Genomic DNA, 27,054 nt, shown 5'->3' on the forward strand with positions numbered 1-27,054 from the left:
GTAATTGTGGGTAGTTTATGTGCCGCAGAATAGGATCCAAATCTCTCGTGCTGTCATTAGACAGGAATAAGCTACTGTGTTATCTGTTAAAAAATTAAAGCCTGATAGACTACTGTTTTTTGTTTTGTTTTGTTTTTAAATCTGTCTCGATGATGTCAACATCATCCCTGGCTTTCGGTCACGGCCGTTCCTGATTTGGCCGGTTGGTTGGTTATTTTATTCATTGCATTTCTCTGCCGGAGCCCTGGGCTGCCCCTGTCAGCCGTGGGTTGTCCCACTGATGGAGGAAGGTGACCCAGATCTCCCCCGTGTCACTGGGAGCTCGGCTGAGCACCACGGGAGGACCCAACCCCTTTACAGCCCACCCGGCCGCTCGTGCCAGGCTTGCCATTGCAGCCAGACACAGTTTGCAATCACAATAAAAGGGTCAAGCGGACAGAGCAGCAGTGGTGGCGCATGGGGCAAAGCAGGTCCTGTGGGGGGCTTGAAGAAGGTGGCCTGAACGTGAAGTTAAAATGTAAAATTTCCGTGGATTTTGATGGCTGCAGGGTCAGGCCTTAATTGTTCTGGTACTTGTGATGTTTTGAAAGCGAAGAACTAAGCAGTCTTTGCTTTGCCTTTACTTTGGTGCAATCCTCATAAGAGCCAAACACATAGTTAATGTACAACAGAACTGAAAGGCTGGGGCCAAGCGCCGGTGGCTGGAGCCCTCTTGGAGCACCTCCACCTCCAGCCCCACGTGCAAGGCTGTGTGCACGTGTGCGACTGCGCTGACAAAGGAAGGACTTTTCTTTTTCCTATGAGACGTGGTTTATGGCTAATTACATCAGAGATCCAAAACAGTCCTTCTTACATTTGCATTAATAAGGTGTATCACATGATCCATACTGAAGTAGGAGTATACATCAAAGGTAGATTAAAGGTTGGTTAGGCATCAAACTATGTTCTATATGTAAATTTATAGCAATGATGTTCTGTGGAAGGATAGCTTACCCTCTCTTTCTGTGCTACTAAATAAAATTAAAAATTCACAACTCTGGTTTATGGGATTTGAAATGAATTTGATCTCTCTTTTGGGCAGGGCAAATAAGTGTTTGGTGATGTATTATTTTACAAAAAAAAAAAAAAAAAAAAAAAAGAAAAAAAAAGACCATCGTTCTGGCTCATTTAATTTTGCGAGTGAATGATCTAAGATTAACTACAGACTAGTCAGTGCAGTTTAAAAGCTGAAAGCAATTTTCAGCCATAGATGGTAATGCCACATTTAGTCCACAACCGAATGACTCTAAATGACTAAGCTGCAAGGTCTTTGTATATGACCACAGGGCCTGATAAAGCCATAGGAACACAGTAAAAGCACAAAAATAGTTCCAATTTATTTGGTGCCATCACCTTAATGAGATTAATACAGACGTGTTCATGTGCCTAATTGGTGATTTTGTTTTAACTAGTAATGAAGGATTAAATCTTCAGGCAACAGGCTACTTGCAGGAAAGGGGATTGCAGGAAAAAAAGTTTTTAATTATAAAAGGCAGCTAGTGAAATATACCACTGCAAAGTTAATAATGCATCTTTAATAAAATATATATATATATGTTGCGTTTGCCACTTCACCGCTTCCTGAGCGGTGTTAGGGAATGTTTGTTTGGAAGAGAGGGATAAGGGTGGTCGTGTGTCATTGGCATCTCCCGGTACCCAGGTGGACAGACGCTGGGCACACAGCCTGTGCCGCCCCAGAGCCGGGCACCTGGGAACCCCACCGAGCCCAGGGATCCAGAATATTGCTGTTCTGTTCCACAGACCCCACATTTCTGGAGCGGATTTTGGGGGTGAAGGCGCCGGGCTGGGCTCGGTCCCGCTGCCGGCGGCTCCTCTGCTGAGCAGAGCACCGGGAGATGAACTTCACCCGAGCGGCAGCGAGCTCTGCCCTTCCCGCCCGCTTGTGACCGTTTAAATGCTAACACTATTAAATATGCTGCCAAAACACAAACACCCAGCCCGAGCCATTAAAATGTAATTACGAGGGGGCAGCTGAGCCTGGTTGGAGTTTTGACTCAGAGGAATCTTGCAAAAGACACGGGCACACAAACCCAAACGCAGCCCAGCTCCAGCCTGAGCCCACGGACCACTTAAAATGGCTCTTTGCAGTTATTTGATTAAATTAAGCTGGGGTTTTTGTTTTGTGTGTTGTTCTTTGTTTGTTTTTCTGTTGTAGCTCTCCCATGTGGATGTCTAGTGTGGACCTTAGGGTGCTCTTCTTTTAAGTTGAACTTTGGATAGAGGCAATGGCAAAAAGATCTTTAACACCTTCGGTGTAAGACACCCTCGCATTTTTAAAGTGTGTCTTACTTTTGATTGCATGTGAGTAAAGTGGCTTTTATCAAGCAAATGTTGTTTTTTTTTTTTTTTTTATGGAGAAAAAAGCAGCTTTTTGGATTTGTCTCGGCAAAAGAACAGCTCTGTGACCATATTTTATGGCTTCTCCTGCGTTATATGTGAAACCAAAAGGTGTTGTCTAAAATTTCTTCTGTTTTCCACAATTTTATTTTGCCATTGGCAAATTCAAACCAAACCAAACCCCCCCAAAAAAAATCAAACGTGGAGCCCATCAGTGCACTTCATGGCAAAACAAACCCTACCCCACTGTTCCAAGTGCTTGTAGCATCTTTAGACTTCGATGTTGCATTGGGAAGCGCTTCGGAAGGACTCTGGGTAGCGCTCCCCCCGCTGCACGGTGCCACCTTCCCAGCGAAGGGAGGCAGAAATACATTTCACATCTCTTGTCAGATTGAACTTTAAGACATCTTGCCTGCTTTCTGTGTAATTTTAAGCAGCACAGCCCCAAATGGCAACACGCTTTGCTGGGTTCCAGTTGCGCGCAGCCGGGGTGCTGGGCGGCGCGGGGAGCGGTGCTGGCCCCACGTCCCGCTCTCCCCGCAGCGTGTCGAGCCATTATAGCGGGGACCAGAATGTCACCCTGGTCTCAATGGTTCGTCAGCTGAAGGATATGGTTAACAAATGTAAAACCAAACTTCAGAGGAGCTGCTTTTCTGTGCTAAGTGATCTGTATTCCCTCTGAATTTACTTTCCCCTAACCCCGTGAAATTAACAGTACTTTCTGACATTCGACCCCCTGACCTCACATATAATAAGAATTTAAAAAGCACCATGCATGAGTGTGTCTGTGTAATGCAAAACTGGGAAAAATGACCATGTCACTGTTTTATTATACAAAACCTTCTCCATCTCCATTGCATGCTTCATATATGAGCGCTCGGTTTAAAGTTATTATAAAGAAAAACACAGTTTTAACAGTAATAATTCACCGCTCGCGACTTTTATAGACAATAAATTGTAGCAAATACACATTGCCGCACAAGAGCCCCGTACTCCATTAATGCAGATATTTACCGGGATAAGTGTTGAAAGTGGTCGGGGGGAAGAGGCCGGGGGCCTTGGGGGGCGGCTGCTGGGGTGCGGGCGCCCGCAACGCGCCGGGGTCTCGGGGTTTAAGAGGCAGAAGCAGAAAAGTGTTCTGTGGAAATGATTTTGCAGTTATCAGGCTCCGGGGATGACAGCGTACAAGAGTAAGAACAAGGTGCTGTGTGGCTTTTTCTTCACTGTGAAGTAAAGATTGGCAGCTGGAAGTAAGGCTTGCAGGCAGCCCCGCGCACAGGACCTCTTCACCCAGGACTCATAATCACTACTCAAAGGAAAACGCATTTACCAGTAAAAAGCGGCTGTAGCCATCAGAAGTGTGCTTAAAACACCACTTAAATATCACTTTATACGCTATTACTTGCAAACTGTGGCTTGGTATTAAATTATACTTGCATAGGCTTTTGCTTAGGTGCTGATAATGCTTTTGAGGTTGCATTGGTGAAGAAGAATTTAGGCTGCTTTACAAGAGACGTGACTGGAATATCCCCCGGTGCTGACAGTGACAGGGTGAAAAATTGCAGAACTGTACTTTCTTTCCCCATATAGATTGTAATTTTAATTGTCATTGTGGCCCTTCTGTTTTAATTATGGGACTTCTTTGATATATACCAGGACATCGTATTGAATGAAAATATGGTGCTATAATAGTCTCTTTATAATTAATGACCACATGTAGATCTTGGTGCATAAAAGGAAAGGAATAAATGAACAATTTATTTAACTAGGTTTTGGATTTCTTTCTGTCTTCCAGTGAATATAAAATGATTCTGGGGCTTCTGAGGCTGTTTGATGTAAGAACTGCACTGAATATCTAATAAAATTACATTGGTGTAGATTACAAAACATATTAGGTGGTTTTATTTAAAAATGTTCCCATTACAGATGGTAGATTTCTTCTATTTACCGTGTTAGCCTCCCTTGGCTTTAGATTTTGAAACAAACGATCGTTTTCTTTAGTTTATTTGCAAAAGCGTTTAGAGAAATTAAAGCAGATTGTAGTTGCGAAGCCAGCGGTTTCGCAGGTGAGCTCTTGTGTGAACTGGAGGTAACAGCTCTGGAAGGTAATTTGTATACTTAGTGCATGCTGCAAACGGCCGTTCCTCCCCCCCAACTTCGGCTTTCGGAATATGATGGATTTATGTTCTATTAATTTCTGGCTCAAGAACTCATTCTGTGTGTCCAATCTTGAGCAGGGGGCGGTTGTAGGAAAACACAATAAAAATACAAATGGCTGGTAGTTGAGTGGGTTTTTTACATAGTCTAGGGGGGAGGAAAAAGTAAAGCAAAGCAATAAAAGCCTAGGGGGAAAGCCATGCCATCCTTCACGGGTTCGCACCATCCAGGCGCTCGCAGACGCGTGGCCGCTATACATTTCAGGAGAGCCGAAACCTTGGCGGATCTCTGAGGAGCAGACATGTTTGTCCAGTGTCTGTCAGCGTAAAACTAGAAAATAGCCCCTGACAAGCTTCTGCTAATTTTATTGCGTGGCGGAGCGGCGTTTGTGCACCGGCGGGCGGCGCGGGGCGCAACGGGATCGGCAGCGACAGGGCCTACCCCGGGGTGAGCCGCGACCACGCCGGCCGCCCGTGACGGCGAGCTGGGGCGATGGCGTGTAAAGAAACGTGGGGAATTGCAAATCTTGTCATGGCCGGGCGGAACAGCTCAAGCATTTAGAGATGGTTGCCCGCAAACCTGGCTGGGAGGCGGTTGTGCTGCTCTGGTGGGGTGGCCGCCGCACGAGTCCCTGGGCGCGCGCTGACCCGGCTCCGCACGGCTCCGGGGACTCGGCGCCAAATCCCGCTTCATTTTAGCGGAAAGTAAAGCAACTAACTAACCGCCTGCTAATGTTGCTCCGTTACAGCCGGGCTGCGCCCAGGCTGCCGGGTGCTTTGTGTATTTGTGTTATCTGACTTGATTTATTTGGGGTGGGTTTTTTTTTTAAAATGAGGTGAGGAATCTTAATGTCCTACTGTTTAATGAATTTGGGCGCATTAAAGTTCCATGAGGTCTTTTCATTATTATGAACTTTACTAATGTTAGAAAATAAAATATTATAGAATTCACATTTTCTGCTTATGAATCTAATTTTATTTAAATACTACTCACAGTGGTCATTAAAATACACTGTAATTTTGCTACCTTCGACCAATAAGATGTATTTTTTACCGGTATTACATTTACACATATCTGTTTTTCTGTTACTTTTCCCACATGACAATTACCTTTCATTACAAATTTATAAAATCATTTACATTTTAGCAGTTTAAATGTTTCTGCTGACATTTTGTAACTATTACCCTCTTCTAGAATGGCATATGTTCAGGCAGTTAATAAAAAATTAAATGGAATAGCACTAGACAAGGTGAAGCTTTGTATCAGAGCGTTCTGCACGTTGCTGAAAATACCATCTTTGTGTTGCAAACTGTGAAGCGAGGTTAGGGCTATGCCAATATGTGTATTTGTCATAACTGTCACAGAGTCCATGAACTAGCCAATCATTCCGCTCTTAATTAGACAGTTACATTTTGCTTTTTAGAAAGCATCCTCATGTAAAACGGTGTCTGAGATCCGAGAAAGGTGCTTGGAGCACAGGGGGCAGCGAATAGCGGCATCAAAACACTTTTTTGTCTGCATGAGGCAGAGTTTTAACTGCTGCCTGGCTCCTAAACGAGGGATATAGACCGTGTGCCTTAAGAATCCTCTCCGGTTTTAAACAGGGGAAATGTCATCTTCTGGAGGAAGGAGGCAACAAAGCTGCTTGGGTGCAGGGTATTTAGCTGCGTGCTGCGCGTCTGGCGTTAATAAATGAGAATGGCTATTTAAAAAGCAATATATATATGTTAAAGGCGTACCGTACGCTTCCTTGGAGCTGTTAAGGCTGCGCACGGGTCTGTGCGCGCTGCTCCGAGGGCTCGTCTGCATAAACCCGGCTCTCATCAGGCGCTTCCCCGCGCTCATCAATCTCCCCTGACTTCACCGAGATATTTACAGTACGTTGTGCTAAACACAGGTTCTGTAGCCAGACTCAGGGCAAAGGAAGCAAAAAAGATGAATAAAAATCATCCTGCCTGCCTGCTGGGTTTCAGTTTCTCTTCTTTCTCTCATTGCTCCACGTCAGTAGGCATTTGGGATTTTTATTTTTTATTTAAAAATAAAACAAACCCCAAAACTGCCGTTCTTCATTTATGACTGGCTATATTGTAATCCTATGTTTAAACATGTTTTAAAAAAATAAATGTTGATTTACAGTGCTCGAAGGCAGGGTTTGCCCAATAACTCCTGGGTGTCCAAGAGGGATTATTAGTTTTTGCCACTAAATTCACCTTGGGATGTGACTGTGATAAATTCCTTGGCTCCTTATTTAAGCAAAGCAGTGCTATATTGAATTTGGAATAAAAGAGCAATTCCGTTTCCTCTCTGTTAATGGCCACTCTGCTTTGTTTTCCAGCACGAATGCTTCGGTGGTGTGGGAGATGTTTCTAATAGCCCAGGATTCCCCCTTTGCCCCACAGGGGGCTTAGAACAAGCTGTTGATAGTCATCAAAATCTGGGCCGTTGGGCAGCAAATGCAAAACAAGGAGTTTTTGGTGGGGCCCTGCAAGTGCAGCCCAGATGGGGGATGTCCAGGTCCCTCCCGGCAGTGGAGGTGTCGAGATTCGGGGCAAAACTTCAGGGAAAAAAGAAACAGAAACCAGTTTGGGGTAACTCACGAGGTTCATCTTATTTTCCATCTTTATTCAATAGGCGTATCACCGAAGTTTTAACAGTCATAGCAGATTAACCTTGCCTGTGCATTTGGAGGCCAGTCAGCTGATGAATTTACATGCAGCCGGATGAAAATGCTATTTGGAGAGAGATTGAGAGTTTATTTGATTAAATCCCTTTCTCCAATACCTTGACCTCTTTCTTGTGAAATAATCAGAACTGTTTAGCAAGAATATTCTGGCATTAATAATGAATTGCTTTGGAGCAGGTTTTCCTGCTCTGGCACAAACCCATTGGTGTTTTTGGGGGAAGCGGGGGTGTCGCCGCCTGCTCCACATGGAGGGAACGCCGCTCAGAAAATGCTGAAATAAATGCATTTCAGTTTTGCTTTTGAAGTTTACGGTCCGAGAGACGATTCGCAAGGCAAGGCATGATTTAGGGAGCGCATTCTCCTGGCACGTCTAGCGGTGGCTATCGACTTTGGCGACTTGCCGATGAAGATGAAGAGGGAGCAGCAGGAGCTCTGCGCCCGCTGGGGTGGGTTACAGGGTACAAAAGGCAGTTTTCTCAGTGACAACCATCGCGAGCACTTTAGCAAGTGACATCGTGAGGCGACCCATTTAGTTGTTTTTAACTCTCGTGCCGACTCCCGCTCCGCACTTGATCCCGCGCCGCGCTGGAAGCGGCTGAGACGTCCGTCCTTCTGTCCAAACTGCGCTCTGGGGGCTCGGCGTTTGGGTGCCAATCACCGCGTGCTTGTTATTTTGAACAAGAGCGTTTGTCAGCCACGATCACAGAGGGTCTTTGAAGCCGAATTGATGATTTTATAGTATTACTTGACTTTAAGGTAATGAGATCACGTGTGAGTCTTAAAAGGTACGCAGCCATCGCCCATGTACGTTTGTGCTGGAGATACTTGAGCTGCACACAAGTTGGTCTAATAGCTCTATAAGATACCTTACTGCATTGTCAACCCTGATAAGGCTACGCTATCTTGTCTCCCAACTAAATTAAGCTTCATTATAATTTGTTTCTTAATAACATGCACTTCACTGTAATATGTAAAATGCTTGGCTTTCATGAACAACTCTATGGAAAAGCTGTACAGTATCTCATTTGCATTTAGCAATTATATTATATTACAATATATTAAGCTGTAGAAAACCTAATCTAACATCATAATTTAAAATCATAATTTACAGTACTTTACAAGGAGCATACCAGGCAGATTACAATAACACATTGCCTTTCCATATCAGCCAGTAAAATTATTTACTCATCTATTATTTAGGTTTCCAAAATGTTCTGGGTAAATTTTATCCATAAAATTCAGGGAGTCCTTAGAGCAGAGCTCCCTTAGGATGGCCCAATTTACTTGCATACTATTTACTGAAGGTTGTTGCCTGGTGCTTTTTCTGCTAACTTTTTGGGTGGAATCTTTGCGTTGCAAGGGTCGCGGTTTCAGAAAAGGGAGGTTGTTCGAGGAAGTCTAGATTTATCCAGACATTCTTTGCAGCTCAAGTCAAATGTAGGGAGGAAGGATCCCTTTTGAAGAGACTTTGCGCGGGTTGTGACACAGCATTTGATGAATGATTTAATATGCGGCACGTGGCGCGGAGTGTCAACACCTGGCTCCCTCGCCGCCTTTGTCTGGAGCTCAGTTGGAGAACAAACTTCCAAGAGCAGCAGGTTAGAGCCAGCTCCTGACGCTTCCAGGCACTCCAGTATTTTGAATAAGCTTTTGTCAAATATGTATTACTGTTTAAATCTAGCATTAAGAAGCTAGCATTAAAAGCAATATGGGCTGCTTAGCAGCTGATTTACCAGGTAATGGTTTAATTCTAGTACGGTATCTGGCTTAAATTTATGACTCCAGTTAGCAATATTTTATCAGAGTATGTGTTAAACAGTGCTACTGTGTTTGCACTGCGGAAGCAAGCAAGGTGCCGGTCTCAAGTGTGTGTAATCTAAATCTTTCCTGTTACAAGGAGCACGGCGCACCGATGAGCAGCGCGGTGGCAGCAGTTCGGTCTCGATCCCCTCTGTGACACCTGAGAGTGCGAACAAGAAGGGTGCCCCCAGCCCCCGAGAGATGTCGGTCCACGCTTGGCCACCTCAGGCTCTGCCATGGGCGGTTTTGGTGGCACCTGGGGATGTGCCACACGCTGGAGCCTGGTAGGAGAGCAGGTCCTGCCTGGCCTCCCAGCCAGGGAGCTTTGCAGAGACTCCTGCCCGTTGGGTTGTGCTCCAGCTGTGCTCTGAAACCAAGCCTTGGTGAAAATGTTAAATGATGGATGAGGGAGTCTCTTTTTACCTTCAATAAAATGAGATGAACCAAGGCTCCTTCCTGCTCTTGTCCCTCCCTGCCCAGCCCCTGCAAATCAGTGTTTTGGTTCTGATGTGTCACATCAACAATACTACGTGCAGAACCCAGAAAGTGCCTGAAAATAGGGGATTCCTAGATCCGAGTGTTGTTTTTAGTTTAAAAACACATCAGCACACCGACGGTTTGCACTGATATGGGATCCACCTCTGGGAATAAGGCAGATGTCAGGAAAACCAGGAGAGCCGTGTGTTTGGATTCAGGGTCTCTCCCGCAGCAGGAGCGGCTCTGTGCTTGAAGCTCTGAACTGTACCAGTGAGTGATGCCTCTGGTCTCTGTTGCGCTTTACAGGAACAAAAATACTTTGCATACTTTAATTAAATTGTATGGTGAATCATTTTGCACAGTGATATTAATGCTCCAGTCCATGACATTAGTGTGCTTTCCTTGTTGAGAATATTAATGATGTCATTGTGCATTTGCAAATATGTTGGCAGTTTATGTGATAATTGTATAATTGTCAAAACTAGAAATTGCCCCCGATCGCTTGGGCTGCAGAGGCTGCGAGATTTATTTGGTGTCTGTGAGGAGTATTTGATCTGGTGTGACTGTCTCCAGAGCCGTGGCCTCACTAACGCCTGCGTCTGGCAGTCTGGGAGACCCGAAGAGGTCGCTGCTCTTCCCAATGAAGCTGGGGGGCTCTTTCTTCCCAGGAGCTCATTGCTGGAGAGATTAGATCCCGACAGACAAGATCACCATCCCACAAGGAAGCTTCCCAAGTTCACATTCTTGCATTTAATTTTCACGCTTCCCCTGTATAAGTGAAGACAAACCGTTAATTGCAGTTGGCCTTTCCTTTAGCCCCGTCCACTGACCGACTGTTCTGGTATATTCTGGCCCTTCTGAGCTCTCAAGGTGCCTGTGATGGACAATAAGAGAAGGTCCAGTGATGCTCTTTCCTCATCAGCCTCTAACCCTCACATGTGTACAGTACCGTCCCTTCAGACCCTTTTTGGTTTTTCTGTTTTCTTTCAAATATGATATTTCTCTTCCTAGTTTTCCTACAGACTTCCCTTTCACACGCACAAGTTGATTGTGCCCTGCTTTTCGTAACCCAAATATTGCTCTTTGAGATTTCGTTGCTGTGCTGTCACACAGTGCATTCACGTGAAGCTCTTTGGCCATGCTCCTCCCTTCTGCATCCCCAAAACCTGCCTTTCTATTCCTAGGAGCTCCTGGAGCTGGACCAAAGTTCAGATTTCTCTTCCAAAGGCTGAAATGGGGACGAAGTCTGAGACTTTGTGAAATCCTAAGCCAGCTTCTTACCACCTGGCAAAAAGGAATGAGATGCAGTTTTTCCACCTCACGCTTCCAAGCTTCATCTTGCGCTGAATCCCAATTGCAATCTGCGGTTCGCTCCACATGCCGAGCAAAGGCAGCAAACAACATCATTTCCATAGAAAGTCTGTGCTCTGCGATGTCCCACTGAAGTCTTCGGGATAAATGCTGTGGGCGTGTAAATTGCCACCTACTTTTAAAACGGTTAATGGATTCATTTGCTACAGGTTGCAAATCAACTCTGTTGTTAAACTTTGTCTTATATTCTAGTAATTTTCCTGTATTGTGATGAAGAATAAGCAATAGTTAGGGAAATAAACATGTATAAAAAGAATAAATCTAGGAATTACGTGCACAGCTAATATGGCGTATTAACCTTCCAATAGTAGTGAAAGCACAAAGCAAAGTCAATGCAGTTATTCTGTCCAGCCTGTGATGTTGTTCTGTGATACAGTTAACTAATGAAGCCAAGACGTGATGAGGTACAGTATATATGATGAGGTACAGTATATATGATGAAAATATGCCCTTGCCTTAAAAAAATGTTCCAATTGAGTTTGCTTTTCTGAGGCTTATGCCCATGTTTTGGAGCACTGTTCCCTGAAATGGAAGGTGTCCTTTGTTTCCGTGGGTGATTCTGGTCCCTGGAGCTGACTTCTGGAGCATATAGACTTCTATAGACTCCAGCAGGCTGAGTCCCAGCCATAGCACAGCCCTGGGTGAAAAGTCCTTGAACTTTCTATTCATTGTCTGTCGTCGTCTTTATTACGTTTAAATTGATTGACTCTGCAATGCCATTATAAGTATAAAATTTCCCAAGTTATTTAGCTCTGCTCTGTTTTTGCTGGGGACTCATTGAATACTGAGCCCTGACAGACCTTCTATTTCGAAGTTTCTTATTTTTAAGAGACTTCAGGTAATGGGTGCAAAGTTCTCCCTGAGAAATACCTTTGTTTTGGGAAACTCGTTTAATGTAGGTAGTTATGACATGCTAAAAGTCAGTGAAAAAGAGAAGTGGAATCTGAATAATACAGTCCCTCGAGCAAAAGGACAACTATCATGTCTGGCTTTTTTAATTGTTATAGAGACAATGCGAGCGCAATTAACAGACCTCTCCAGTCAGACTGGAAATGCCATTGCACAAATAAAGACCTCAGAGTATTTTTGTTTGCTCCTAAGGCTCAGGCAACTCCACTTTGGAAATCACTCGCAGCTCTAGGCTGGGGTTATACAAATCACAGAATCACAGCACGTCAGGGACTGGAAAGGACCTGGAAAGCTCATCCAGGTCAATCCCCCCATGGAGCAGGAACACCCAGATGAGGTTACACAGGAAGGTGTCCAGGCGGGTTGGAATGTCTGCACAGAAGGAGACTCCACAACCCCCTGGGCAGCCTGGGCCAGGCTCTGCCACCCTCACCCCCAACAAGTTCCTTTTCATATTTACGTGGAACCTCCTGTGTTCCAGTTTGCGCCCATTGCCCCTTGTCCTGTCACTGGCTGTCACCGAGAAGAGCCTGGCTCCATCCTCCTGACACTCCCCCTTTAGATATTTGTAAACATTAGTAATGACCAGACTATTGTTCATGCCTCTGCCGCAGGCAGAGCTGGCAGCACCCAGGGTTACACAGGTGGGGTTGGGGGTCCCGAGGTGTCACAGGTTTGCCTTCCAGCCTGCAATGGGCTTCCCTGCCTGCTGCTTCCTACATGAGCAGAACGGCACCCAACAGCCCAAACAGAACGGCACCTCATGGCCACAGTAGGACCCGTGCGGTTAAGTGCATTCAAGCACACACAGTGATGTCCAGAACATTTTTATTTCTTTTTTTTTTTTTTTTTTTTTTATATATAGCTGTAATAGTGAAATATAAAAGTGCCCTTTTTGTCTTTGCCTTGTTTGTTTGAACACATTTTAATCTTGACCCTCCAGACTAAAGAAGACCACAGCCAGGTACCGCAGAGTGCGTCCTGCCGTCCCTCCAGCTGCGTGGGTGGCTGTGCTTCCTCATAGATCCTCACACCTGTGAGACAGCCGGCATTAACAGCACAAAAACAGGCACTGAGGAGTGATTAAAAGGCACCGAATCATGTGCTGAAAAGTAGTGCAAGTATTTTAGTTACTCTGTAAATTCAGGTGTTGAATCTCAAAACTTTCAGCATCCTTGTAGCCCCGGTGGCTCCGTCAGGTGAAGGAGCCTGCCGAGTGCCCTGCTCTGCACAGAGAGACCACCGAATTCTGCAGAGAATGAAAGCGGTACTATTGCAACTCTGCGTGAAAATGTGAGGAAAAATTGTCCTTTTTCTGACACGTACTTCTAAAAAATTTCACATGAATGTGTATGTTTGTATGAGTCACCACAATGTAAATACACATCTTTTGGCTAGGAGACAAAAGCGACCTCTTGATCACTAAAGCTTGCATGGCATTTTTATGGCAGCACAGGTCTTAACTTGGTGCAAATGCAGCTAATTACATTGTAGGTGATCCTGAGATGTGCTGAGCACTGTCACCCTGCACCAGCGCCGGGATGTGCTGGACTGGGCTCGGCACAGAGGAGAAGATCCGCGTCCATCCAGGATAATGCGGTCAGCTTCAACAGGGGGGCAAACGCACGCTGGCTCAGCTTTGGCTTGGTCTAAATTACAGGGGGACGATAATTTCCTCTGAAAAGGGTGCGGGTGATGAAGGAGGGTGTAACCGGCTCGGCAGCGCTGCTGAGAGCAGAGCCAGCGCCTGTTATCACAGCAGCGAGCGCATCAGCCCATCTTATCAGCAGGCGGGGCGGGGGAGATAATGCCGATAAGCTCGAGTCTCTTGGTTGCATGCAATGTGTTTTTAACACCTCGTGGAGTTCGGAGATGGAAAAGACCACGAGGGGAGAAAAAGATATGTACATATATATATATATATGTGTGTGTGTGTGCTGGAGTATCTTTTACCCTTTATTATGCGGGTATTTTCAGGAGTTTTAAATGCCATCTTTGGAGCAGAGGATTCAGATAGCACATGGGGAGAAGCTGGGAGGACCTTCTTTTCAAGCTCACTTGAAAGAGCACAGTATCTGTAAATTAATTGCCCCAGCGCTGCTGTCTGCCGTGGCTGAGATGGTATCTGCGGCTCAGGGTGCTGCACAGGGGGTGTGTGTGATTCAGGGTGCCCAGAACAGCTTTTTCTGCTCTGGAAGGCCGTGGATGCAGAAATGCCATCCTCATATCCGCTCGCTTGCGCTCACGTAGCATCGTGCTAATTGCAATGCAATTTAGAAAACCCAGAAGTTCTGTTTGAGCAAAATCCTTTTCCCTACTCAGGGTAACCTCCCATGTGAAAGTACACTTGGCTGCTGGGGGTTTTGTATTAAGATAGGACTAGTTTTGATAGGGTTTAAGCAAGGAAAGCGCCTGGTTCTGGGCACCCCCTTGGCCGGGAGCAGCCTTACAAAGCCACGCTGCGGACAAGCTGTTCTGGCTCTGAAGTTAACAGCCTTTCACCAGAGCCTTTAAATTGAGATGTTTTTACCCTGTGTTTTCTTTCCCATATTTTATTTTATTCTTCTCTCATAGTTTCCTCATCCAGGCAGTGATCAGCCCTGATATACGATAGGGATTTTCACTTGAAGGACTGTGCATCTTTAAAATGTCTTCCCTTTATTCTTCCTACTTCTTACACATGTAATTTCCCCTTTAATTTGACATCATTTAACGGCACATTACACGTCAATGATGTGATCTGTGAATATTTACAATGTTCGTGTCATTTTTATTTTCTAATCCAATTTAAGTAGCTCTGCTTTTTATGACATCATGAATTCTTCAGTCTTTTTAGTCTTTTTGGAACTAATTATTCCATTAGTTCCTTTGAACTGGCTCCGTGTTGTCAGTCATTTCCCTCCCGTTTGATCACCAGACCTTTGCTGCCCTCCTTTGCATCTGCCGCCGGAGCTGGGGACAGTGTGACCACTGCTAATAACTGCGCCTCGCCCCCACCCCCACCGCCTTTTTAACACCAAACCGAAATTATACGTAAAGACTTCTAAATAGATTCAACTGAGCAACTTTTTTCCAATTTGAACTTTTATTTCTTCGCAGTAGGTGTCTTTGTGTTGTACTTGCGGGGGTCCCCAGGCTGTGGAGGACGTGCTTCCCAGCTCTTTGGCTTTTCGCTTCTTCATCTACCAGGCGACGTAACAGAAAACAAAGCAGCCGATCTGGAGCGTAAAGCAGGAAAGAAAATACAAAATCTATTTAAATCGCTACTGTATGGTCCGACTCCTGTATTGTGACTCACGGTTTATGCTTGCTTTTAATATTTGATAAATGGGCAGAAAATAGGCGTAACTTGTTAAGCAGTCCCGGCTTCCCTACAACTTCCCAAAGCTTTCCTGTTGGCACCCAAGGGAGGCTGAGGCGAGCAGTGACCCCCGGGATGGTGCCGGCTGTTCCGGGAGCGCGGGGCGCTCCTGCGCTGGCTGCTGCTGCCCTCTGTGGTGACAGCGCGGGGACCACAGGGTTCTGTCCGCCAGTCCTGTTTGTTAGCAACCGCAAATGCCTTCTGGAATGAACTGGCGCTGCGAGTCCAGGGCGTCCTTAGTTTCTGCTTCTGTTGCTTTCTTTCATTTAGGTGATCTTTGCAAAATTATCAATTGACCGGTCTTTGTGTTCGTTGTGGTTTGCTTTTAGTTTTTATTTCTTTTCAATGAATATTTAGAATATGTCAGGGTAGCATTGTTAGCATGCTCACCTGCTTTCAGTACCACATCTTAAAAACCATAAAAACTCAAGTAACTTTACACAGACCATAGGAGAGAGAAAGGCTGTTCTTCTGGGTTTCACAACACAGCAATTGTTTTCCTAAAAGAAAAGGACGAGTTCACAGGAACCCCCGTGTGCCGCTCGTTGTCTCATTGCTTTGAAACTTTAGCCAGACGAAACAACTTTATTTTTTGTCCAGTGGGATGTAAAATGTGCTCTAGTTGGGGAATGGAAAGCAAATATTGACGTATGTTTGTTATCTGCCCTCTTAGGTTGTTAAACAGATTTCTCCTCCGGACAATGCTCACTGATAACCATCAGTATTTTATGGCAGCAATAAGGACAATGTAAACTGGGATTGCTGAGAAAATAATGCTACCAGGTGGTGTGATTACTCTGCCTCCCCATATTACCCTATTTTTTTTCTCTGTGTATAAAAATTAATTCATCTTTGAATACAGAGGAGTTTATACAACTTTGAGTACAATTGCATGGTGTATGGTCAACAGCAATGCTCACATTTCAGGTGGAGGGAGCAGAAGGTTCTCACACTGTTGTTTTGGAGCGGTTTTCAGGTAGTGGTTGTTATGGACTCTATTTTAATTTTTACATAGTGGTGAATAACTTAATTTGCGGAAGGAAGTCTCCGAAGTTGGCCAGGGCATCTTCCAGGTGAGACAGCCTGCTGAACACGGGGGAATGATTCATTTTCAGGGTGCGAAGCATGTGGGTCATGATTTTTGGAATGCAGACGCGTCAGTTTGGTTTGTGTTTGGTGAATCAGGATGGCTTAATCCGGCCATCAGAATGGCTTCTCTGCTCAAAGGGGATCGAGCATTAGTGCCGGCTGTGTGTTAAAGACGTTTAGGTGTCGGTGATGCCCACGTGTTTGCAGTGTTTGAGATGGTTGTGCAACGGCTGGGGCAGCTGAAGGGGGCAGCTCACCCGCAGTGGTTCTCCATCCATTGCACTGGGTCCTCTGGAATAACACCACTACGTGCAGGTGAATAAGGGCCTGAAAACTTAAACCAGAATAGAGGAAAATTTACCTGGGAACTCTAGAGCTTTATTTTTCTCTGTTTCCCCAGCCCCTTTTCTGCAGGGTTAATTTGATGCCCAGATCTTCTTTTACATTTCCTTTCCATTTCCACTCTCATCCTCCAGTCCCCTCTTCTTTCCTCTGTTCTGATGTCACTCCGCTCCTCAGTCTTTTGTTCTCTCTTTGCTCACACATACGCTTTTCCTTTTATCTTCCTAAATAAGTTCTCAGTGTCAACAATAGACGTTTTGTTGGTTTATATCACTTCAAACTTCAGCTTCTAGAGAAAAAGAATAACTTTTCGTGTCCTAAGTGCTTAATCTAATGTTTTATTTTTAGTTCTAACTTTAAGTGATTTTTTATTTTTTTTTCCCCAGAATTTCCTAGAGGCTTAAAAAGTGATAAACCTGTAATACTGTTACTGGTGCTAATAATTAAAAAGAAAAAACACCTGTGCAGTTCATGGTGGCTCACCAAGTATCGAGATGTAAATGCTGTCCCGAGTGCTTTCTTGTCCGCTTACGTGTAATGCCTGGAAGAAGAATAGAATAGAATAGAATAGAATAGAATAGAATAGAATAGAATAGAATAGAATAGAGGAGGGAAAGCTGCTATTTTTTTCCTCTCTGTCTCTCTGGAGGTACGGGCCAGGGTCCTCTGCTGCTCCCGGGCAAGGGCTGTTCTGGTGGGTTGCAGGTCCCTGCCCACAGGCACGAGAGTGATGATGCATCATGTGCTGCATCCCAGCTGCTGCTCCTCTTCCCTTCCATGCCCTCCCGCGGGGCAGGACGGCCTTCCAGCCCCCAGCCGAGCACGTCTTCACAGATTTGTAGACCAGCCCGAAGCCTCTGAGGGATGTGTCTTCCAGGCAGGTGCAGACAGAGGTGCCCAGCTGTTTGGTCTGCACACAGAGCATCGCGATCCGAAACGGGTACGGGAGCTCCCGGGCAGCGTTTGGACACCCAAACGCAGGGTTTGATACCACAGATTCTCCCCAGGTTAAACCATTAACATGCCACCACAAACATCTTTCTGCTTTATCTATTGAATTCTGTTGAACTTTTGCATGAATATAGCTATGAGCTGTTACTCTAGCTACAATAGGAAATTGAGATTCGGTAGAACTAATCCCTTCATTTATACCTTCCAAAAGAGTATCATAATGTTCAGCCATTCAGATTAGATATTAGGAACAATTTCTTCCCCAAAGGGCTGTGGGGCATTGGAACAGGCTGCCCGGGGCAGTGCTGGAGTCACCAGCCCTGGAGGGTTGGACAGATGTACAGATGAGGCTCTTGGGGACACGGGTTAGTGCCAGAGTTATGGTTGGACTCAATGATCTCAAGAGTCTCTTCCAACCAAAATTCTATGATTCTATGTCCCTCCGATCTTCCAATTTGGGTGTCTGAGTTTGATTTGGACCTGGTTGTCCAGCTGCTACTGCTGACTTCTTTAACGCTGAAATAGTCGCTAAAAAGTTCTTTACCCAAAGCAAATAATTTGTTGCCAAATCTACATGTAGGTTTGTACTATTTCTTTGTAAATAAGCGTCAAGAATAATATTTGTGTGTCTAGTCAATTTGTTTATTTTTGGAAAGGAGTTATCACGTAAATGACAAACGGACCCCGAAGCCTGTGCAACAACAGGATCCACGCACGACACAGAATCGAAATGAGGAAAACAAGGTACGCTGCATAGCAACAGCAATACAAGACATACAGTTACCTTGCTCTGTATTCTTCCACCTGTTGCTTATTACAAGATTCATAAACTCAAGCTTTGTTATCTTGAATTTAAGCCTATAAACACGTAATGTCTACAGAAGTTCTCTTCCCAGTTCCCAAGCGAGCCTCCTCTTGTATCTGTTTGTACCACACCAGCGGCTGCAATATCTGAGCGCAGTCAGGATGTTCCTGTGGTGGGCAAACAGAATTTGTGTCCCCAAAAATTAATCATTAGGGAAGATACAGAATTTTTACCCAAGCGACATTCGCTCTGGGTTAAAATGCAGTTCTTCTCACGCTGGAGCTCGGCCGGGACACACGGCCTCATGACAGACCGTGGTGCATCCAACGCTGCTCTGCCCTACAGGGAGCAAAAGAGAAGGAATATGGGTCTAAATGCTCGAGGGAAAGGTATTTAAAAAAAAAAAATGAAAAATGAAAAAACTACAATATTTGAATTATTTTCCTTAATCTGATAAAATTACTATAAAATAACAAGAATGAAAATCTGCAAGTATGTGAAAGCTAAACATATTTTGGAAAATAAACAACATTAAACAATGAAAAACAACAAAACCCAGAAAAAAATAATGCCAGAGAAAAAAAAATGTCCATATTAAGTAAGGAAAAGAAGTAAAGAATTTTTTGTCATTATAGCACAGCTAGATGTTAAATTTATATGCTGGTAATTACGAATTTATTAGAAAGAGTAGTTCCAATCAGTCTGGTCACAGAGAACGCGAAGCGGTAAAACGCATTGTGAAGAGGATTGTCTGTAATCCTGCCACCTGGGCTGTGCACTGTGCACTGTGGGCTGTGCGCTATGGTCTATGGGCTGTGCGCTGTGGGCTGTGGTCTATGGGCTGTGCGCTATGGTCTATGGGTTGTGGGCTGTGCGCTGTGGGCTGTGCGCTATGGTCTATGGGTTGTGCGCTGTGCGCTGTGGGCTGTGCGCTGTGGGCTGTGCGCAGTCCGCTATGGGCTGTGGGCTGTGCGCTATGGGCTGTGCGCTATGGGCTGTGTGTGGGTTTGCTCTCCCAGCAGGGTCTCTGGGGAGCCCGCGGTGCCCCCCCCATGCCGAGGAGCTTCCTTTGCCTTTCAGGAGGCGCCTTTTGAAATATTTCCTGCTCTCAGAACTTTAAAAGAGAGACATCAGATCCTCTTGAATTCGTTAATAATTATGGAGAAGAGGGTGGATTTTTTTTTTCCCTCCATGAAATGATCTACAGTGGGAGGAGGAAAAGGAAAAAGACTAAATTTCCAACAAAATAATGTTTTATTTTAACCAAGTTACAATGTCAAAATCTTTATTGATGACATACTGCAAAAATAACCCTGTGTGTTACTCTTTCATGTGCAAATGGGGAAAAAAACCCCATGTATTCTTCTTCTAAAGGAAGGGTGTTTAGTTTGTAATCATCTGGGAGCGCCGGGGTGGAACTGCATTAGGTCCGTGGCCATTTCGAGGCAGCCGAGCTGGTGCTCGGTGCAGAGGCGGCTTCAGCGGAAAGAGAAATGACTGCAAGTGTCTTATAAAACAGTCTGTTTGGTGTCATTAAGCCAGCTCTCACATTCATAACGATCACTCTAACGGCCACAGATAAAGCAAGCTGCTTGGTTAAGTCTCTCTATAATGTTTCCATGTGTTTACATTGCTTTTTAAATGTTGAAAGAGCATCAAACAACGTGGTGAAACCAGGTGTTTCAAATGGCATGACGGGAACTGTCAAAAAGTCAGTTTGGAATAAGACGTATAAAATTCAGGAAGTTACTGAATTCATTTTCTGTGTTATTTTGATGAAAACAGGGCACCATGAGTTCTAGAGACCATAAGACCCACGTGATTTCCCTTAACTTCAAGGGGAAGCTTATACGCATAAAATGACACACATATAGATCTAGCCAAACCCTTCAAGCTAGCCCGATTTTTTAAATTTCAAATATATTACAAATAATTTCTGATATTATGACTCCAATCCTCAGTGTGTGCTGCATCTGGATATTGATTGTTTTCCTAGAAGAATTGCAATCCACATTTTTCTTTTATATAAATATATATACACACCTGTGTGTATATTTCGCTGTTCATTGATTGAACCCTCTGGTAAATGAGCTGTATTTTTATGTCCCTGAAGTGGTGTTAATTATTCAGGGGGTAAACCCTTCCGGAGAGCCTGGGGATGCGGGGCCGTGTCCTGGGGACACAGGGGTGTCCCCGCACATCACCCAGCACCCACTGGCACAAAATGCTGGAATAAGACTTCCCTGGGCGGCTGAACCGCTTGTGCGGGGTTTCAAGGCACGTGCTTTGACCATGGGCAAGCTCTCGAGCAATTATATGTGCTAGAGGAGATTGATTCTTTTGCTCCTTAATGAAATAAATCCCTTCCCAGCCCACCCCCCTGAAGGGCCCAGGGTGATGAAACAGCACTGGAAGTTCCCAGCCCGTTTTGCCGCAGTTTTCCTTGGCTGCAAAACGCGTGGAATAACCAGTTTTCAAGGCTCGGGAGGTGCTCGAACCTCAGCAAAGCGGATAATGGAGTGTACCTGTGGCCGGGCGCTGTGCAATCAGCGCCGTGGAGGTGGGTGGTGTCAAGTGCCATTCAGCCGCGTCCCCCGGGACCGCGGGCGGGGGGAGCGATAAGACAAAGATATATAACCGTGTTGACCGCTCAAGTACACGGTTAACAACTTAATTATCTGAGTTCAGCTATCAGTCAGAAACAAACCCGGACAATTTAGACATACTCTATAATTTGCTATAAAAATGGCATAATGATAAGGACGGTGTTGCTAGAATTAGAATCCGCATTAAGTGTGTTTAATTTAATTTTTCTAATTATATTTCTAATAGCTTAAATATGTGCACTGATAAAATGGTTAGCCACCTGCATTTAAATGCCACCTGATGCGTTTATTTTGGAACAGTGGAAGATTGATATAATTTGAGCTTGAGTTCCTCTGAAAATTCCTTTATTAATGGGTGTTAAATGGCTCTTTGTGGCGATGCTGCACACGACGTTGCGGAGCTGCTATCGGTGTGGGAATCACTGCAAAATGTGTTAAATATGAAAACATTTATTATTTTTTCTGAACCGTGGATATGGGCCTGTTTAATTAAAAACTAGAAGTTGTGTTGGCATTTCACAGTCCTTCAGTGTTAATTAATTGTGGGATATTTTTTAACCAGGTGAGTTTAAATTTTTGCCTACTAGTGTATGGACACAGTGTATTTCCATGTAAAGCATCCCCATGTGATACTGATTTATCAAGTTAATTTTGCAGCCAAAAATGCGACTCATATGTTGCAATTTCAGTGATCGTTGCCTGTTTTTGTGTTTGAGATTTACAAAATAATTCCTGTTTTAAGATGAAATTATGCACTTCTGCCCAGATCTGTGTCAGATCAAAGTGAGTATTAAGAAAGCGATTAGAAAAGCTCTCTTCCTTTTGCATGAGTAAATGAAAATTGACTTTAAAAAACCCCTTTTGCATAGCTGATCCTGAGAGAGATGTCTCCAGGCCAATTTGAAATGTGTAATAAATTACAACTAAAGTAATGATTTAGAAAACGCTATTTAAAAGAAATCAAAATAGCATAATTTCATGAATTGTACGGTGCAGATATTGTTTACAGGCCTATGAGAGAAACGTAAATCCATAAAATCAATGTTTATTAATTGTTTACTTGTACTGGGAGCTCCATTTATTTTCCCTCCGCAGGACGAGGTTGCAGCCCGGAGAAAACGGAGCCGAGCGGGCGCCTTTGTGCTGAGACGAGCGAAACGCAGAGTCGCTGTGAATGCGGAATTCCAGTTGTGCAAACGAGGTCAGAGGAAAAACCTCCTTCGCCAGCACCCCAAATGACACCAGGAGAACAAAGCTCAGAGTGTCCCAGCAGCCCCGCGGCAGCCCCGTATGTGATGCCCATAAAAACAGGTGATCTGGGAATGCCGATGATTAGCTGTGGGCAGGACGGACAGATGGACAAAGTGGGTGGCATCTGCTCCGGGGATGCTGCTGGGGATGCTGCTGGGGATGCTGCTGGGGATACTGTGCCCACACAACGATGGGCTGGACCATGTGTCCTGGGTCTTTCTTTAAAGCTTAATTTTCATTTGCTACTTTCCCACAAGAATGTCCCCATCTGACATGTCCCTGGTGACAATTTCCCCCTGTCCTGTCTTCTTCGGTTCTGCTGCATGTGCACGTTCCTCACTTCCATACGCGCATCACTCCGTGAGATTTTTAAAAAGCACCAGAAACCAAGTTCCTTCGATTGGAGAGCCAGCACTTGAAAAAGTCAAAGCGCACAAACCTCATCTTAAGCATTTTAAACAAGAGGAACGCTGATTTCTTTTCTCAAAACAAACCAGGAGGAAGCAGCGGGCTCCGTCGAAGCCCCCGAAGTGGCGGGGATCGGTGTGTTGACTCGGCTGAGCGCGGGATCAGGCGCAGCCGATGTCCCCACGTGGGGACCCGCCGCTTGTTTTCCATTTCACAGCCCTTTGATCTCCTATGGATTCCCTTAACATTGACCTTGATATAAAAGAAATACTTTCAGTTGCTCGTGTTAATCTTTCCGTATTTCTATTTGGAGCGCAGGTACCCGCAGAACCTGCCGGGGATGGTGGGGACAAACCTGGGGCAGGTGAGGGGGCTGCAGCAGATCCCTGCTGGCGCTGGCGCGATTTGGGGTGCGTGATTACCTCTGCCAGCCCCAAACCCTGCTTACCTTGCAGTAAATTCCTCATTTACCCCACAGCCACATTAAGATTTTTCTGGTTTTCCAGCCTATCGATGCATTTTCTTTTGAAATCAATCCCGTAGTTGGTTAAAATTGATAAATGCACTAGCAGAAACCAACACGTTTTCTGTCTTTCCCCAAGCTGTTAGCCAATCCCACCTATCATTCAAGCCCTGCCGGAAAAGATCATTTAGAAGCCGATCTTTTGAGAGCGATGCCAAAACATAGCTGGACATTCTGATGCCCACACATGGGCTTCTGGGCTGCGTGCAACACCGGCCCATGGTACGAGAAACAGGTGATTGACATCATCCTGCAGAGCAGGATGACAAGCCATAATTAAGCTTTGTGTTTTTTTTGATGAATTTTAATGAAATTAATTAATCTCCACAGAAAAGCAGAAGTTTTTATAGCTGTAAACATATATCTGAAACGCGCTGCGCATTTGCTGAGCCTGGCTTAGGGCAGGTGCCTTCTCACACTCAGGATTTGGGCTCCATCCCGTTGTTGTTTGGTGGCATCCTCTGATTTCTTTTTGGTGTAACATGCTTTATTTGAAAGACTTTATTATATGATGCTGTATGCCTATGTAATACGGTGTCAAGATTTAAGGCAAGGCAAACAAGGTTTAAGGCCAATAGCTACTGTCTTAAACACTTTCCACTGGAGAAGCTTTGAACCATTGCAAAAAACCGGTTTTAATCTCTAGGCGCAGCTCAACTGTGCTTAACTCTTTGAGGCTGTGGTGCTGCTTCGCGCTGAACCATCCCCGGGACAAACACTTGGATAATGCTGCATTATAACAGACGGCGGAGAGACAAGTGAGATGTGCGAGTACAAGAAAATGAAATCAGTGTTTAATTACTAAATATTCTACATCTAAAATAAAAAAAAAGAAGAGCTTAAATAATTCAGTTTGATTTGGTCTAATTAGCCTGATTTCCTAGTATTTAGCCCTAATTATGTGATACATAAGCCCTAATTATGTGGTACGTATACAGTGTGCTCTCTAAAGTTAAAGATCAGAACGGATACTGACTTAAATGATAAAATATGTTAAATTATTAATTATAATTAATCTTACAAAATAGGCATAATTAGTTTAAGTACTTTAGATATTCTACTTAACGGCATTCTGCATTATATGCGAGGTCTGAACATTTGACAAATGCTGTATCGAATGAAGAATGCGGGTGAGCACTTGGTGAAGTCAGACCCGGCAGAGGCTGGGCTGCCGCAGCATCCGTCACAGCATCACGGCATCACGGCATCACGGCGCGGCTGCCTCTGCTTTGGTGAAGAAAAAGAAGGAAAATTGGGTAGAAATTTGGTAAAAAAGAAAAAAGGAGAAATATTTCTAGTTCTTTACTTAAAACGTTCTTTCCAACCCGTTGCTCTGATGTAACGTAGGCAAAGTGGGCTGAAGTTGCTGTGAGAACTGTCTCGTGCTGGAGTTCTTTAAATGATGTCTCTGTTCTTTGCGTAGGTGAGAAGTGTGTGGGGTGGGCTGTGCTGCGATGCTCCAGCACCACCGGCACTGGGAACAAAAGGGGGCGATTCCAAACCACCTGAGAAACAGAATGCAAGAAAAGAATAAGGTTTTTCAGTTTTCCATTTCGGGGTTTGCAGAAACGGGAGCGGGAAGGCATTCGAGGATATTTTTCTAAACACTTTTACCCGTTATTAAGCGCAGTGTCAATGATTTACAGCCCATTCGCTGCATTCAGGCAGTAACTCTTCATGGACCTAATGAAAGACAGTAATGAGTTCACCTTGAAAACAGCCGCATTATCAATATTACAAAGTCTCCTTTTATTTTTATTTCACCAACTGTAAAAAGTAGACCCAAAATATGCTTGGAAATATTGCTTGAAGATTTTATTTTGCTGGATTTTGAATGAAGTTCTAGGAAAAAACCCTCACTGTCATCCACTGCAACTTACATTCTTTTATGGTAAATCTTATGAATCATTTTTAATCTTTTAATGAGCACAAAGTGAAATGCTAGGTATCAGTAGATGTATGTATCGCAAACTGTGCGTGAATCCAGCGGGATGATAGATGTAGCATGGCGTTTTCATTGGGCTGGGCTGGCAGAGCGGGACATGTACGCACAAGCTGGGCTCGTCAGTCTGAAGATGTGCTATAAAATGGAGGGGATTTTATTTTACACGCATTTCTGTTTTGTATAACAGCAAAACAAATAAAATTACGCTTGAAGATAGGAAACTAAGTATAACAACATCGTATGTGTATGTGTTAAAAATCCCTTTAAATAGTTCAAAGTATTTATACCAGCACAATGTTCAAGGTGTTGGCAGTGTTGGGAGTGTGTGGCTTTTAAACCTCAAATATTTGGGATGTTACATCAAATACGAGTAGCTGTTTTTCTTACATATTCAAATTAATTTGCGGTGTTGGGACTGGAGGTGGAAATCGCAGAACGCCAGAGAAAGCGGTTTTGCACAACTAGAGAGTTCTTCAAATATTATCAATGAGAATTTTTGTTATATATCCAGCTAATTTTTGCAGATCGGCAGCTTCATAGATTAAATAAACTTTAATAAATATAGACAATACAGATTAAGCACGTGATGTGGTGAAACTGTTCCATGATGGCCAACTATGTCCGTAAGAAAAATAAGTCTTCAAGTCTCAAGAAGCATCTTTAAAGCTCCACTAAGAAGCACGTTGTATGAGCTCCGTCTCCACGCAGCCCACGCCACGTCTCTCCTGCCCATCCAGCCAGCCGGCTCTAGGACCCGACCTAGTGCTGCACTTTCACCTGCTCCTGTGCCAGCTACCGTTAATCTTTCCGCAGATGAAGTTCTTGTTTTAAATGGGTGTTTGTACCAAGCAGTGCTCGGCCCAAAGTCCCGCGTGTTCTCCCCCCTCGGTGACACCCACGGGGAGGTGACCTGTGGGCTGGCCTGTGGTCCAGCGGTGCCAGATGCGACGGTTTCTTCTCCTTTCTGCGTCTAGCAAAGGAGCAATTTGTAGATAAAGAATTAAAGGCATTAAAACTCTACTAAAAATGCTTCAAATCTACGAGTAGGTGATAAGCATTACTTTGAAGTTTTTGAAGATAAATTCAAGAGAGAGTTAAATGGCTCCGGGTTTCCTCTGCTGTGACAAAAATCTTCAGGATGAGGGGGGAGACCTGTGGTCTAAGTGCAGTGGGCTTTTTAAAAAGCACTATTTAATAACTATCTCTGTTCCAAATCCCTTCCAATATTTGCAGTGGAGAGAGATGAGCGCGCTTGGGCTGACGGGCTGGCCGTCCTCCCTCGGCTGGGACCAGCAAAGTGTTTTCCTTTCATTTTCTCTGGATATCTCGTAGCACTAAGTAAGTCTCTGCGTCTTTGTAGTCATCACAATGTATTTGTCTGGACAGCGGTGATACCAGGGGCTGCGACCCCATTGTGATAGATCCTGTGTGTGCAGGTGGGGGAGACCTGGGGAGGCTCGTGTTGAGCCTTTTTCTTGCATAAGAAATGGGAAATATTTGAGAAGCCAGTCAAACATGTCACGATTTTCAGTGAAATGGTTCCTTTTCCCATAAAATGGTAGGCAGGGAAAGTTGGACACACAGTGACCAATGTCTTTTGTCCAGAACGATGTGGAAGAATAATAGGTGAAGTGTCATGGAACAGTGTGAGTGTGGGACGGGCTGAGCTTGGGCGCTTCACGCCAAAAGAGATGTTCAGTGACATTAGGCTTTGACTTTGCATGCTGTTGGCTTGGGATTTGGGAGAACTGGATTTAGTTTCCATAGGTAACCTCACCTGCGTGTTCTCTTTTCCTCCTCCATTTTTTTCCACTCTTTATTGAACAGTTTGATTATTTGTTTTTTTTAGAGCTGATGTGAGCATGAATGGCAGTGAATTACATCCTGGGGAGGACCCCATCCTGGAGCAGGGGCCACCACATCCTGCGCAGCTCGGATACCCACACGCTTCGCTCCCTGAACAGGTCAGTAAATACGAC

General features: G+C 44.6%; 1 long non-coding RNA gene across 1 annotated transcript in view; it reads left to right on the forward strand.

Annotated features, from left to right (window-relative positions):
- Positions 1-27,054, forward strand: part of LOC110364404 (uncharacterized) — a 74,211-nt gene that overhangs the window by 37,714 nt on the left and 9,443 nt on the right. The window contains exons 2-4 of the long non-coding RNA XR_010473935.1: positions 18,194-18,281; positions 22,044-26,413; positions 26,925-27,039. This is a non-coding gene — a long non-coding RNA (uncharacterized LOC110364404). The remainder of the gene's footprint in view (positions 1-18,193; positions 18,282-22,043; positions 26,414-26,924; positions 27,040-27,054) is intronic.

The sequence above is a fragment of the Columba livia genome, chromosome 7, assembly GCF_036013475.1.
Source record: "Columba livia isolate bColLiv1 breed racing homer chromosome 7, bColLiv1.pat.W.v2, whole genome shotgun sequence".
NCBI classification, from domain to species: Eukaryota; Metazoa; Chordata; class Aves; order Columbiformes; family Columbidae; genus Columba; species Columba livia.